The following is a 14,858-nucleotide window of genomic DNA, read 5'->3' on the forward strand; positions in this document are numbered from 1 at the left end:
CTGGGGGGCAGTCAACCACCAGTACACACAGCAGAACCTAAACCCATACCATTATTGCTAAGCAGCAAGACAGGGGCCCATTGCACTCCCACGGGGCCTTTTTAAATGCAATCCATAACCCGGATTTGCCAGGAACCCTTCTTACTCCTCCTACTTGCATGTGACACTGGGCTTAGGATCTGCATAGGAAACACACACACAAGCACACACCTACCTTTGTTGCCTGCAGATGCCTCCTTGGCTGTCCCCAAACGGTATCAAACCAACACCCACGGGAAGCTGTAAGCATAGAGGACATGCCTGCACCCCATTGGACTTACCTGTGTGGGTTAAATCCGGGTTATTTGACAACCTATGGCGGTGATGGTTCTGCTCAGGCAGAGCAGTGCTGATGCTCCTCATAAAGCTGTCGCTGCTGTGAAGGTTCTAGGTGACATCACAAATCCCTATGGTTACATACACAACAAAGCTGGGTTGTTGTTGTTTACACTCTGCAAGGCCTGTGGAAGTGAGTGACATCATAGCACTGTAGTTCTGAGGGTTCAAGATGGATGCAACAATCTCCTGTTGCTTCTATGAAGGCCGTAATAGACGACATCACCAAACAGCTCCATAGTCACATACACAGCAAAGGAGAGATGTTGTTTACACCTAGTGATGTCAGTGGTATTGAGTGACATCACAGCACAGTGCTAAGGCTCCTGGGCCTGGACACAGCAGCGGCTGCAATATCTCAACGGAGAATACGTTTATATCTATGTGTGTGTGTGCGCATATATATATATATATATATATATATATATATATATATATATTTCTCCGCCGAAATCACTTTTAAACCCATTTCCACCTTTTTTTCCCTTCTCTTCCTCTTACTTTTTTTTCACGTTTTTTTACGTTTTTCTCCTTTTCGCCTCTTTTCTGGGCGTATTATTCTTCTTTTTCTTCTTTTTTTTCGTCTAATGCATACCCCATCAGTGCAGCAATGCTTATTCAATACCGCCAGCAGATGGAGACACTGGGGGATCATTTTCTAAGGATTTATACTGATTTTTCCTGTCTGAATTTGTCGCACAGAAAGTTGCAGGCCAAATATGTGTGACATTTCTGCGACTTTAGCTTCTAGAGCATTTTTACAACATTATACATAGGTGCTGAATACATAAAAAGCGACTGTTCAGCGACAGACAAGTCGCATCGGCTGAAAGTAGGCCAGAATGTCAGTCCATGTTGGAGCAGGTTTAGATACAGTCTAAAGCATAGATCTCAAAGTCTGTGCACAGAATTTAGCAAGGGCCTCGCACCTTCTGATGCATCAGGTAGGTGCACAATAGCATAGCCTAACCCTCTGTACTTTGGTCTATATTGATGCGGGACATAGACAGCCAGCTGATGACCAATCCATTAGTGCAATGGATGGCTGGAAGCATTTGTCTTTGCCTTTGCAATACCACAGAAGCAATGCATGGTCAATGTACAGCAATGACACACCTGTGTGAACAGCCAGGAGACCCCCCCCCCCCCCATGTTATGTTACATAGTTACATAGTTAGTACGGTCGAAAAAAGACATATGTCCATCAAGTTCAACCAGGGAATTAAGGGGTAGGGGTGTGGCGCGATATTGGGGAAGGGATGAGATTTTATATTTCTTCATAAGCATTAATCTTATTTTGTCAATTAGGAACATTCAGCACCCACCCGCTATCAAGGCAGCTGCCTATCATGTCATGCCCTACCTGCACAGGTGTGCTGGCTACTCAAATGATCCAATTAAGGAGGCCATTTAGTCAGCAGCAGCAGAAGTCCTGTGCCTGGACGCTCCAACAGGGGCCAGACACAAGCAGAAGCAGAAGCAGCAGAAGCAGCAGCAGCACCACCTTTTGTTTTTTGGCTGCAGCAGCAGCAAGGCCCACAGGGCTGGCTAGCTGGCTAGCCAGCAAGCAGGTAGCAATGAAAGTAGGAATCTTTCTTTTTAACCCTGTAAGGGGGTGGTGCACTGTACCCGAAGATACTGCCATATCGGGTCAATGCATAGGGCGACGGAAGCAAGCTTCGAAATCGGCCCCCGTTCTCAAAAATCCATTTAATATATGGTCCCCAGATAGGGGACGTATCAGATATTAAACTGATAAGAACAGATACTACACTTGATCTTAGCCAAAAGGCCGAGAAGCGATAACCGTGAAAGGGGCGGGCCCAACAAGGTCCCCTTCATGGGCACTATCACTGCTTGCTGTCAGGGAGGCTGCCAGACAATTTTCCATGCACACTCTGGGCTGGGGGGCAGTCAACCACCAGTACACACAGCAGAACCTAAACCCATACCATTATTGCTAAGCAGCAAGACAGGGGCCCATTGCACTCCCATGGGGCCTTTTTAAATGCAATCCATAACCCGGATTTGCCAGGAACCCTTCTTACTCCTCCTACTTGCATGTGACACTGGGCTTAGGATCTGCATAGGAAACACACACACAAGCACACACCTACCTTTGTTGCCTGCAGATGCCTCCTTGGCTGTCCCCAAACGGTATCAAACCAACACCCACGGGAAGCTGTAAGCATAGAGGACATGCCTGCACCCCATTGGACTTACCTGTGTGGGTTAAATCCGGGTTATTTGACAACCTATGGCGGTGATGGTTCTGCTCAGGCAGAGCAGTGCTGATGCTCCTCATAAAGCTGTCGCTGCTGTGAAGGTTCTAGGTGACATCACAAATCCCTATGGTTACATACACAACAAAGCTGGGTTGTTGTTGTTTACACTCTGCAAGGCCTGTGGAAGTGAGTGACATCATAGCACTGTAGTTCTGAGGGTTCAAGATGGATGCAACAATCTCCTGTTGCTTCTATGAAGGCCGTAATAGACGACATCACCAAACAGCTCCATAGTCACATACACAGCAAAGGAGAGATGTTGTTTACACCTAGTGATGTCAGTGGTATTGAGTGACATCACAGCACAGTGCTAAGGCTCCTGGGCCTGGACACAGCAGCGGCTGCAATATCTCAACGGAGAATACGTTTATATCTATGTGTGTGTGTGCGCATATATATATATATATATATATATATATATATATATATATATATATTTCTCCGCCGAAATCACTTTTAAACCCATTTCCACCTTTTTTTCCCTTCTCTTCCTCTTACTTTTTTTTCACGTTTTTTTACGTTTTTCTCCTTTTCGCCTCTTTTCTGGGCGTATTATTCTTCTTTTTCTTCTTTTTTTTCGTCTAATGCATACCCCATCAGTGCAGCAATGCTTATTCAATACCGCCAGCAGATGGAGACACTGGGGGATCATTTTCTAAGGATTTATACTGATTTTTCCTGTCTGAATTTGTCGCACAGAAAGTTGCAGGCCAAATATGTGTGACATTTCTGCGACTTTAGCTTCTAGAGCATTTTTACAACATTATACATAGGTGCTGAATACATAAAAAGCGACTGTTCAGCGACAGACAAGTCGCATCGGCTGAAAGTAGGCCAGAATGTCAGTCCATGTTGGAGCAGGTTTAGATACAGTCTAAAGCATAGATCTCAAAGTCTGTGCACAGAATTTAGCAAGGGCCTCGCACCTTCTGATGCATCAGGTAGGTGCACAATAGCATAGCCTAACCCTCTGTACTTTGGTCTATATTGATGCGGGACATAGACAGCCAGCTGATGACCAATCCATTAGTGCAATGGATGGCTGGAAGCATTTGTCTTTGCCTTTGCAATACCACAGAAGCAATGCATGGTCAATGTACAGCAATGACACACCTGTGTGAACAGCCAGGAGACCCCCCCCCCCCCATGTTATGTTACATAGTTACATAGTTAGTACGGTCGAAAAAAGACATATGTCCATCAAGTTCAACCAGGGAATTAAGGGGTAGGGGTGTGGCGCGATATTGGGGAAGGGATGAGATTTTATATTTCTTCATAAGCATTAATCTTATTTTGTCAATTAGGAACATTCAGCACCCACCCGCTATCAAGGCAGCTGCCTATCATGTCATGCCCTACCTGCACAGGTGTGCTGGCTACTCAAATGATCCAATTAAGGAGGCCATTTAGTCAGCAGCAGCAGAAGTCCTGTGCCTGGACGCTCCAACAGGGGCCAGACACAAGCAGAAGCAGAAGCAGCAGAAGCACCACCTTTTGTTTTTTGGCTGCAGCAGCAGCAAGGCCCACAGGGCTGGCTAGCTGGCTAGCCAGCAAGCAGGTAGCAATGAAAGTAGGAATCTTTCTTTTTAACCCTGTAAGGGGGTGGTGCACTGTACCCGAAGATACTGCCATATCGGGTCAATGCATAGGGCGACGGAAGCAAGCTTCGAAATCGGCCCCCGTTCTCAAAAATCCATTTAATATATGGTCCCCAGATAGGGGACGTATCAGATATTAAACTGATAAGAACAGATACTACACTTGATCTTAGCCAAAAGGCCGAGAAGCGATAACCGTGAAAGGGGCGGGCCCAACAAGGTCCCCTTCATGGGCACTATCACTGCTTGCTGTCAGGGAGGCTGCCAGACAATTTTCCATGCACACTCTGGGCTGGGGGGCAGTCAACCACCAGTACACACAGCAGAACCTAAACCCATACCATTATTGCTAAGCAGCAAGACAGGGGCCCATTGCACTCCCACGGGGCCTTTTTAAATGCAATCCATAACCCGGATTTGCCAGGAACCCTTCTTACTCCTCCTACTTGCATGTGACACTGGGCTTAGGATCTGCATAGGAAACACACACACAAGCACACACCTACCTTTGTTGCCTGCAGATGCCTCCTTGGCTGTCCCCAAACGGTATCAAACCAACACCCACGGGAAGCTGTAAGCATAGAGGACATGCCTGCACCCCATTGGACTTACCTGTGTGGGTTAAATCCGGGTTATTTGACAACCTATGGCGGTGATGGTTCTGCTCAGGCAGAGCAGTGCTGATGCTCCTCATAAAGCTGTCGCTGCTGTGAAGGTTCTAGGTGACATCACAAATCCCTATGGTTACATACACAACAAAGCTGGGTTGTTGTTGTTTACACTCTGCAAGGCCTGTGGAAGTGAGTGACATCATAGCACTGTAGTTCTGAGGGTTCAAGATGGATGCAACAATCTCCTGTTGCTTCTATGAAGGCCGTAATAGACGACATCACCAAACAGCTCCATAGTCACATACACAGCAAAGGAGAGATGTTGTTTACACCTAGTGATGTCAGTGGTATTGAGTGACATCACAGCACAGTGCTAAGGCTCCTGGGCCTGGACACAGCAGCGGCTGCAATATCTCAACGGAGAATACGTTTATATCTATGTGTGTGTGTGCGCATATATATATATATATATATATATATATATATATATTTCTCCGCCGAAATCACTTTTAAACCCATTTCCACCTTTTTTTCCCTTCTCTTCCTCTTACTTTTTTTTCACGTTTTTTTACGTTTTTCTCCTTTTCGCCTCTTTTCTGGGCGTATTATTCTTCTTTTTCTTCTTTTTTTTCGTCTAATGCATACCCCATCAGTGCAGCAATGCTTATTCAATACCGCCAGCAGATGGAGACACTGGGGGATCATTTTCTAAGGATTTATACTGATTTTTCCTGTCTGAATTTGTCGCACAGAAAGTTGCAGGCCAAATATGTGTGACATTTCTGCGACTTTAGCTTCTAGAGCATTTTTACAACATTATACATAGGTGCTGAATACATAAAAAGCGACTGTTCAGCGACAGACAAGTCGCATCGGCTGAAAGTAGGCCAGAATGTCAGTCCATGTTGGAGCAGGTTTAGATACAGTCTAAAGCATAGATCTCAAAGTCTGTGCACAGAATTTAGCAAGGGCCTCGCACCTTCTGATGCATCAGGTAGGTGCACAATAGCATAGCCTAACCCTCTGTACTTTGGTCTATATTGATGCGGGACATAGACAGCCAGCTGATGACCAATCCATTAGTGCAATGGATGGCTGGAAGCATTTGTCTTTGCCTTTGCAATACCACAGAAGCAATGCATGGTCAATGTACAGCAATGACACACCTGTGTGAACAGCCAGGAGACCCCCCCCATGTTATGTTACATAGTTACATAGTTAGTACGGTCGAAAAAAGACATATGTCCATCAAGTTCAACCAGGGAATTAAGGGGTAGGGGTGTGGCGCGATATTGGGGAAGGGATGAGATTTTATATTTCTTCATAAGCATTAATCTTATTTTGTCAATTAGGAACATTCAGCACCCACCCGCTATCAAGGCAGCTGCCTATCATGTCATGCCCTACCTGCACAGGTGTGCTGGCTACTCAAATGATCCAATTAAGGAGGCCATTTAGTCAGCAGCAGCAGAAGTCCTGTGCCTGGACGCTCCAACAGGGGCCAGACACAAGCAGAAGCAGAAGCAGCAGAAGCAGCAGCAGCACCACCTTTTGTTTTTTGGCTGCAGCAGCAGCAAGGCCCACAGGGCTGGCTAGCTGGCTAGCCAGCAAGCAGGTAGCAATGAAAGTAGGAATCTTTCTTTTTAACCCTGTAAGGGGGTGGTGCACTGTACCCGAAGATACTGCCATATCGGGTCAATGCATAGGGCGACGGAAGCAAGCTTCGAAATCGGCCCCCGTTCTCAAAAATCCATTTAATATATGGTCCCCAGATAGGGGACGTATCAGATATTAAACTGATAAGAACAGATACTACACTTGATCTTAGCCAAAAGGCCGAGAAGCGATAACCGTGAAAGGGGCGGGCCCAACAAGGTCCCCTTCATGGGCACTATCACTGCTTGCTGTCAGGGAGGCTGCCAGACAATTTTCCATGCACACTCTGGGCTGGGGGGCAGTCAACCACCAGTACACACAGCAGAACCTAAACCCATACCATTATTGCTAAGCAGCAAGACAGGGGCCCATTGCACTCCCACGGGGCCTTTTTAAATGCAATCCATAACCCGGATTTGCCAGGAACCCTTCTTACTCCTCCTACTTGCATGTGACACTGGGCTTAGGATCTGCATAGGAAACACACACACAAGCACACACCTACCTTTGTTGCCTGCAGATGCCTCCTTGGCTGTCCCCAAACGGTATCAAACCAACACCCACGGGAAGCTGTAAGCATAGAGGACATGCCTGCACCCCATTGGACTTACCTGTGTGGGTTAAATCCGGGTTATTTGACAACCTATGGCGGTGATGGTTCTGCTCAGGCAGAGCAGTGCTGATGCTCCTCATAAAGCTGTCGCTGCTGTGAAGGTTCTAGGTGACATCACAAATCCCTATGGTTACATACACAACAAAGCTGGGTTGTTGTTGTTTACACTCTGCAAGGCCTGTGGAAGTGAGTGACATCATAGCACTGTAGTTCTGAGGGTTCAAGATGGATGCAACAATCTCCTGTTGCTTCTATGAAGGCCGTAATAGACGACATCACCAAACAGCTCCATAGTCACATACACAGCAAAGGAGAGATGTTGTTTACACCTAGTGATGTCAGTGGTATTGAGTGACATCACAGCACAGTGCTAAGGCTCCTGGGCCTGGACACAGCAGCGGCTGCAATATCTCAACGGAGAATACGTTTATATCTATGTGTGTGTGTGCGCATATATATATATATATATATATATATATATATATATATATATATATATATTTCTCCGCCGAAATCACTTTTAAACCCATTTCCACCTTTTTTTCCCTTCTCTTCCTCTTACTTTTTTTTCACGTTTTTTTACGTTTTTCTCCTTTTCGCCTCTTTTCTGGGCGTATTATTCTTCTTTTTCTTCTTTTTTTTCGTCTAATGCATACCCCATCAGTGCAGCAATGCTTATTCAATACCGCCAGCAGATGGAGACACTGGGGGATCATTTTCTAAGGATTTATACTGATTTTTCCTGTCTGAATTTGTCGCACAGAAAGTTGCAGGCCAAATATGTGTGACATTTCTGCGACTTTAGCTTCTAGAGCATTTTTACAACATTATACATAGGTGCTGAATACATAAAAAGCGACTGTTCAGCGACAGACAAGTCGCATCGGCTGAAAGTAGGCCAGAATGTCAGTCCATGTTGGAGCAGGTTTAGATACAGTCTAAAGCATAGATCTCAAAGTCTGTGCACAGAATTTAGCAAGGGCCTCGCACCTTCTGATGCATCAGGTAGGTGCACAATAGCATAGCCTAACCCTCTGTACTTTGGTCTATATTGATGCGGGACATAGACAGCCAGCTGATGACCAATCCATTAGTGCAATGGATGGCTGGAAGCATTTGTCTTTGCCTTTGCAATACCACAGAAGCAATGCATGGTCAATGTACAGCAATGACACACCTGTGTGAACAGCCAGGAGACCCCCCCCCCCCCCCCCCCATGTTATGTTACATAGTTACATAGTTAGTACGGTCGAAAAAAGACATATGTCCATCAAGTTCAACCAGGGAATTAAGGGGTAGGGGTGTGGCGCGATATTGGGGAAGGGATGAGATTTTATATTTCTTCATAAGCATTAATCTTATTTTGTCAATTAGGAACATTCAGCACCCACCCGCTATCAAGGCAGCTGCCTATCATGTCATGCCCTACCTGCACAGGTGTGCTGGCTACTCAAATGATCCAATTAAGGAGGCCATTTAGTCAGCAGCAGCAGAAGTCCTGTGCCTGGACGCTCCAACAGGGGCCAGACACAAGCAGAAGCAGAAGCAGCAGAAGCAGCAGCAGCACCACCTTTTGTTTTTTGGCTGCAGCAGCAGCAAGGCCCACAGGGCTGGCTAGCTGGCTAGCCAGCAAGCAGGTAGCAATGAAAGTAGGAATCTTTCTTTTTAACCCTGTAAGGGGGTGGTGCACTGTACCCGAAGATACTGCCATATCGGGTCAATGCATAGGGCGACGGAAGCAAGCTTCGAAATCGGCCCCCGTTCTCAAAAATCCATTTAATATATGGTCCCCAGATAGGGGACGTATCAGATATTAAACTGATAAGAACAGATACTACACTTGATCTTAGCCAAAAGGCCGAGAAGCGATAACCGTGAAAGGGGCGGGCCCAACAAGGTCCCCTTCATGGGCACTATCACCGCTTGCTGTCAGGGAGGCTGCCAGACAATTTTCCATGCACACTCTGGGCTGGGGGGCAGTCAACCACCAGTACACACAGCAGAACCTAAACCCATACCATTATTGCTAAGCAGCAAGACAGGGGCCCATTGCACTCCCACGGGGCCTTTTTAAATGCAATCCATAACCCGGATTTGCCAGGAACCCTTCTTACTCCTCCTACTTGCATGTGACACTGGGCTTAGGATCTGCATAGGAAACACACACACAAGCACACACCTACCTTTGTTGCCTGCAGATGCCTCCTTGGCTGTCCCCAAATGGTATCAAACCAACACCCACGGGAAGCTGTAAGCATAGAGGACATGCCTGCACCCCATTGGACTTACCTGTGTGGGTTAAATCCGGGTTATTTGACAACCTATGGCGGTGATGGTTCTGCTCAGGCAGAGCAGTGCTGATGCTCCTCATAAAGCTGTCGCTGCTGTGAAGGTTCTAGGTGACATCACAAATCCCTATGGTTACATACACAACAAAGCTGGGTTGTTGTTGTTTACACTCTGCAAGGCCTGTGGAAGTGAGTGACATCATAGCACTGTAGTTCTGAGGGTTCAAGATGGATGCAACAATCTCCTGTTGCTTCTATGAAGGCCGTAATAGACGACATCACCAAACAGCTCCATAGTCACATACACAGCAAAGGAGAGATGTTGTTTACACCTAGTGATGTCAGTGGTATTGAGTGACATCACAGCACAGTGCTAAGGCTCCTGGGCCTGGACACAGCAGCGGCTGCAATATCTCAACGGAGAATACGTTTATATCTATGTGTGTGTGTGCGCATATATATATATATATATATATATATATATATATATATATATATATATTCTCCGCCGAAATCACTTTTAAACCCATTTCCACCTTTTTTTCCCTTCTCTTCCTCTTACTTTTTTTTCACGTTTTTTTACGTTTTTCTCCTTTTCGCCTCTTTTCTGGGCGTATTATTCTTCTTTTTCTTCTTTTTTTTCGTCTAATGCATACCCCATCAGTGCAGCAATGCTTATTCAATACCGCCAGCAGATGGAGACACTGGGGGATCATTTTCTAAGGATTTATACTGATTTTTCCTGTCTGAATTTGTCGCACAGAAAGTTGCAGGCCAAATATGTGTGACATTTCTGCGACTTTAGCTTCTAGAGCATTTTTACAACATTATACATAGGTGCTGAATACATAAAAAGCGACTGTTCAGCGACAGACAAGTCGCATCGGCTGAAAGTAGGCCAGAATGTCAGTCCATGTTGGAGCAGGTTTAGATACAGTCTAAAGCATAGATCTCAAAGTCTGTGCACAGAATTTAGCAAGGGCCTCGCACCTTCTGATGCATCAGGTAGGTGCACAATAGCATAGCCTAACCCTCTGTACTTTGGTCTATATTGATGCGGGACATAGACAGCCAGCTGATGACCAATCCATTAGTGCAATGGATGGCTGGAAGCATTTGTCTTTGCCTTTGCAATACCACAGAAGCAATGCATGGTCAATGTACAGCAATGACACACCTGTGTGAACAGCCAGGAGACCCCCCCCCCCCCCATGTTATGTTACATAGTTACATAGTTAGTACGGTCGAAAAAAGACATATGTCCATCAAGTTCAACCAGGGAATTAAGGGGTAGGGGTGTGGCGCGATATTGGGGAAGGGATGAGATTTTATATTTCTTCATAAGCATTAATCTTATTTTGTCAATTAGGAACATTCAGCACCCACCCGCTATCAAGGCAGCTGCCTATCATGTCATGCCCTACCTGCACAGGTGTGCTGGCTACTCAAATGATCCAATTAAGGAGGCCATTTAGTCAGCAGCAGCAGAAGTCCTGTGCCTGGACGCTCCAACAGGGGCCAGACACAAGCAGAAGCAGAAGCAGCAAAAGCAGCAGCAGCACCACCTTTTGTTTTTTGGCTGCAGCAGCAGCAAGGCCCACAGGGCTGGCTAGCTGGCTAGCCAGCAAGCAGGTAGCAATGAAAGTAGGAATCTTTCTTTTTAACCCTGTAAGGGGGTGGTGCACTGTACCCGAAGATACTGCCATATCGGGTCAATGCATAGGGCGACGGAAGCAAGCTTCGAAATCGGCCCCCGTTCTCAAAAATCCATTTAATATATGGTCCCCAGATAGGGGACGTATCAGATATTAAACTGATAAGAACAGATACTACACTTGATCTTAGCCAAAAGGCCGAGAAGCGATAACCGTGAAAGGGGCGGGCCCAACAAGGTCCCCTTCATGGGCACTATCACTGCTTGCTGTCAGGGAGGCTGCCAGACAATTTTCCATGCACACTCTGGGCTGGGGGGCAGTCAACCACCAGTACACACAGCAGAACCTAAACCCATACCATTATTGCTAAGCAGCAAGACAGGGGCCCATTGCACTCCCACGGGGCCTTTTTAAATGCAATCCATAACCCGGATTTGCCAGGAACCCTTCTTACTCCTCCTACTTGCATGTGACACTGGGCTTAGGATCTGCATAGGAAACACACACACAAGCACACACCTACCTTTGTTGCCTGCAGATGCCTCCTTGGCTGTCCCCAAACGGTATCAAACCAACACCCACGGGAAGCTGTAAGCATAGAGGACATGCCTGCACCCCATTGGACTTACCTGTGTGGGTTAAATCCGGGTTATTTGACAACCTATGGCGGTGATGGTTCTGCTCAGGCAGAGCAGTGCTGATGCTCCTCATAAAGCTGTCGCTGCTGTGAAGGTTCTAGGTGACATCACAAATCCCTATGGTTACATACACAACAAAGCTGGGTTGTTGTTGTTTACACTCTGCAAGGCCTGTGGAAGTGAGTGACATCATAGCACTGTAGTTCTGAGGGTTCAAGATGGATGCAACAATCTCCTGTTGCTTCTATGAAGGCCGTAATAGACGACATCACCAAACAGCTCCATAGTCACATACACAGCAAAGGAGAGATGTTGTTTACACCTAGTGATGTCAGTGGTATTGAGTGACATCACAGCACAGTGCTAAGGCTCCTGGGCCTGGACACAGCAGCGGCTGCAATATCTCAACGGAGAATACGTTTATATCTATGTGTGTGTGTGCGCATATATATATATATATATATATATATATATATATATATATATATTTCTCCGCCGAAATCACTTTTAAACCCATTTCCACCTTTTTTTCCCTTCTCTTCCTCTTACTTTTTTTTCACGTTTTTTTACGTTTTTCTCCTTTTCGCCTCTTTTCTGGGCGTATTATTCTTCTTTTTCTTCTTTTTTTTCGTCTAATGCATACCCCATCAGTGCAGCAATGCTTATTCAATACCGCCAGCAGATGGAGACACTGGGGGATCATTTTCTAAGGATTTATACTGATTTTTCCTGTCTGAATTTGTCGCACAGAAAGTTGCAGGCCAAATATGTGTGACATTTCTGCGACTTTAGCTTCTAGAGCATTTTTACAACATTATACATAGGTGCTGAATACATAAAAAGCGACTGTTCAGCGACAGACAAGTCGCATCGGCTGAAAGTAGGCCAGAATGTCAGTCCATGTTGGAGCAGGTTTAGATACAGTCTAAAGCATAGATCTCAAAGTCTGTGCACAGAATTTAGCAAGGGCCTCGCACCTTCTGATGCATCAGGTAGGTGCACAATAGCATAGCCTAACCCTCTGTACTTTGGTCTATATTGATGCGGGACATAGACAGCCAGCTGATGACCAATCCATTAGTGCAATGGATGGCTGGAAGCATTTGTCTTTGCCTTTGCAATACCACAGAAGCAATGCATGGTCAATGTACAGCAATGACACACCTGTGTGAACAGCCAGGAGACCCCCCCTCCCCCCCCCCCCCCCCATGTTATGTTACATAGTTACATAGTTAGTACGGTCGAAAAAAGACATATGTCCATCAAGTTCAACCAGGGAATTAAGGGGTAGGGGTGTGGCGCGATATTGGGGAAGGGATGAGATTTTATATTTCTTCATAAGCATTAATCTTATTTTGTCAATTAGGAACATTCAGCACCCACCCGCTATCAAGGCAGCTGCCTATCATGTCATGCCCTACCTGCACAGGTGTGCTGGCTACTCAAATGATCCAATTAAGGAGGCCATTTAGTCAGCAGCAGCAGAAGTCCTGTGCCTGGACGCTCCAACAGGGGCCAGACACAAGCAGAAGCAGAAGCAGCAGAAGCAGCAGCAGCACCACCTTTTGTTTTTTGGCTGCAGCAGCAGCAAGGCCCACAGGGCTGGCTAGCTGGCTAGCCAGCAAGCAGGTAGCAATGAAAGTAGGAATCTTTCTTTTTAACCCTGTAAGGGGGTGGTGCACTGTACCCGAAGATACTGCCATATCGGGTCAATGCATAGGGCGACGGAAGCAAGCTTCGAAATCGGCCCCCGTTCTCAAAAATCCATTTAATATATGGTCCCCAGATAGGGGACGTATCAGATATTAAACTGATAAGAACAGATACTACACTTGATCTTAGCCAAAAGGCCGAGAAGCGATAACCGTGAAAGGGGCGGGCCCAACAAGGTCCCCTTCATGGGCACTATCACTGCTTGCTGTCAGGGAGGCTGCCAGACAATTTTCCATGCACACTCTGGGCTGGGGGGCAGTCAACCACCAGTACACACAGCAGAACCTAAACCCATACCATTATTGCTAAGCAGCAAGACAGGGGCCCATTGCACTCCCACGGGGCCTTTTTAAATGCAATCCATAACCCGGATTTGCCAGGAACCCTTCTTACTCCTCCTACTTGCATGTGACACTGGGCTTAGGATCTGCATAGGAAACACACACACAAGCACACACCTACCTTTGTTGCCTGCAGATGCCTCCTTGGCTGTCCCCAAACGGTATCAAACCAACACCCACGGGAAGCTGTAAGCATAGAGGACATGCCTGCACCCCATTGGACTTACCTGTGTGGGTTAAATCCGGGTTATTTGACAACCTATGGCGGTGATGGTTCTGCTCAGGCAGAGCAGTGCTGATGCTCCTCATAAAGCTGTCGCTGCTGTGAAGGTTCTAGGTGACATCACAAATCCCTATGGTTACATACACAACAAAGCTGGGTTGTTGTTGTTTACACTCTGCAAGGCCTGTGGAAGTGAGTGACATCATAGCACTGTAGTTCTGAGGGTTCAAGATGGATGCAACAATCTCCTGTTGCTTCTATGAAGGCCATAATAGACGACATCACCAAACAGCTCCATAGTCACATACACAGCAAAGGAGAGATGTTGTTTACACCTAGTGATGTCAGTGGTATTGAGTGACATCACAGCACAGTGCTAAGGCTCCTGGGCCTGGACACAGCAGCGGCTGCAATATCTCAACGGAGAATACGTTTATATCTATGTGTGTGTGTGCGCATATATATATATATATATATATATATATATATATATATATATATATATATATATTTCTCCGCCGAAATCACTTTTAAACCCATTTCCACCTTTTTTTCCCTTCTCTTCCTCTTACTTTTTTTTCACGTTTTTTTACGTTTTTCTCCTTTTCGCCTCTTTTCTGGGCGTATTATTCTTCTTTTTCTTCTTTTTTTTCGTCTAATGCATACCCCATCAGTGCAGCAATGCTTATTCAATACCGCCAGCAGATGGAGACACTGGGGGATCATTTTCTAAGGATTTATACTGATTTTTCCTGTCTGAATTTGTCGCACAGAAAGTTGCAGGCCAAATATGTGTGACATTTCTGCGACTTTAGCTTCTAGAGCATTTTTACAACATTATACATAGGTGCTGAATACATAA

The 14,858-nt window shown here is 46.0% G+C and overlaps 6 non-coding genes across 6 annotated transcripts; all 6 read right to left on the bottom strand.

The window, feature by feature from the left end:
- Positions 1-1,988: 1,988 nt before the first annotated feature.
- On the bottom strand, positions 1,989-2,179 carry LOC130343892 (U2 spliceosomal RNA). The gene has a single exon (XR_008883028.1). It is a non-coding gene; the product is annotated as a U2 spliceosomal RNA (small nuclear RNA).
- A 2,081-nt stretch (positions 2,180-4,260) lies between these two features.
- LOC130343893 (U2 spliceosomal RNA) lies at positions 4,261-4,451 on the bottom strand. Its single transcript, XR_008883029.1, has one exon. It is a non-coding gene; the product is annotated as a U2 spliceosomal RNA (small nuclear RNA).
- A 2,075-nt stretch (positions 4,452-6,526) lies between these two features.
- Positions 6,527-6,717, bottom strand: LOC130343894 (U2 spliceosomal RNA). The gene has a single exon (XR_008883030.1). It is a non-coding gene; the product is annotated as a U2 spliceosomal RNA (small nuclear RNA).
- Positions 6,718-8,817: 2,100 nt separating this feature from the next.
- LOC130343897 (U2 spliceosomal RNA) lies at positions 8,818-9,008 on the bottom strand. Its single transcript, XR_008883032.1, has one exon. It is a non-coding gene; the product is annotated as a U2 spliceosomal RNA (small nuclear RNA).
- Positions 9,009-11,100: 2,092 nt separating this feature from the next.
- LOC130343898 (U2 spliceosomal RNA) lies at positions 11,101-11,291 on the bottom strand. The gene has a single exon (XR_008883033.1). It is a non-coding gene; the product is annotated as a U2 spliceosomal RNA (small nuclear RNA).
- Positions 11,292-13,390: 2,099 nt separating this feature from the next.
- LOC130343899 (U2 spliceosomal RNA) lies at positions 13,391-13,581 on the bottom strand. Its single transcript, XR_008883034.1, has one exon. It is a non-coding gene; the product is annotated as a U2 spliceosomal RNA (small nuclear RNA).
- Between the last annotated feature and the right edge of the window lie 1,277 nt (positions 13,582-14,858).

Source organism: Hyla sarda, unplaced genomic scaffold (genome assembly GCF_029499605.1).
Source record: "Hyla sarda isolate aHylSar1 unplaced genomic scaffold, aHylSar1.hap1 scaffold_697, whole genome shotgun sequence".
NCBI classification, from domain to species: Eukaryota; Metazoa; Chordata; class Amphibia; order Anura; family Hylidae; genus Hyla; species Hyla sarda.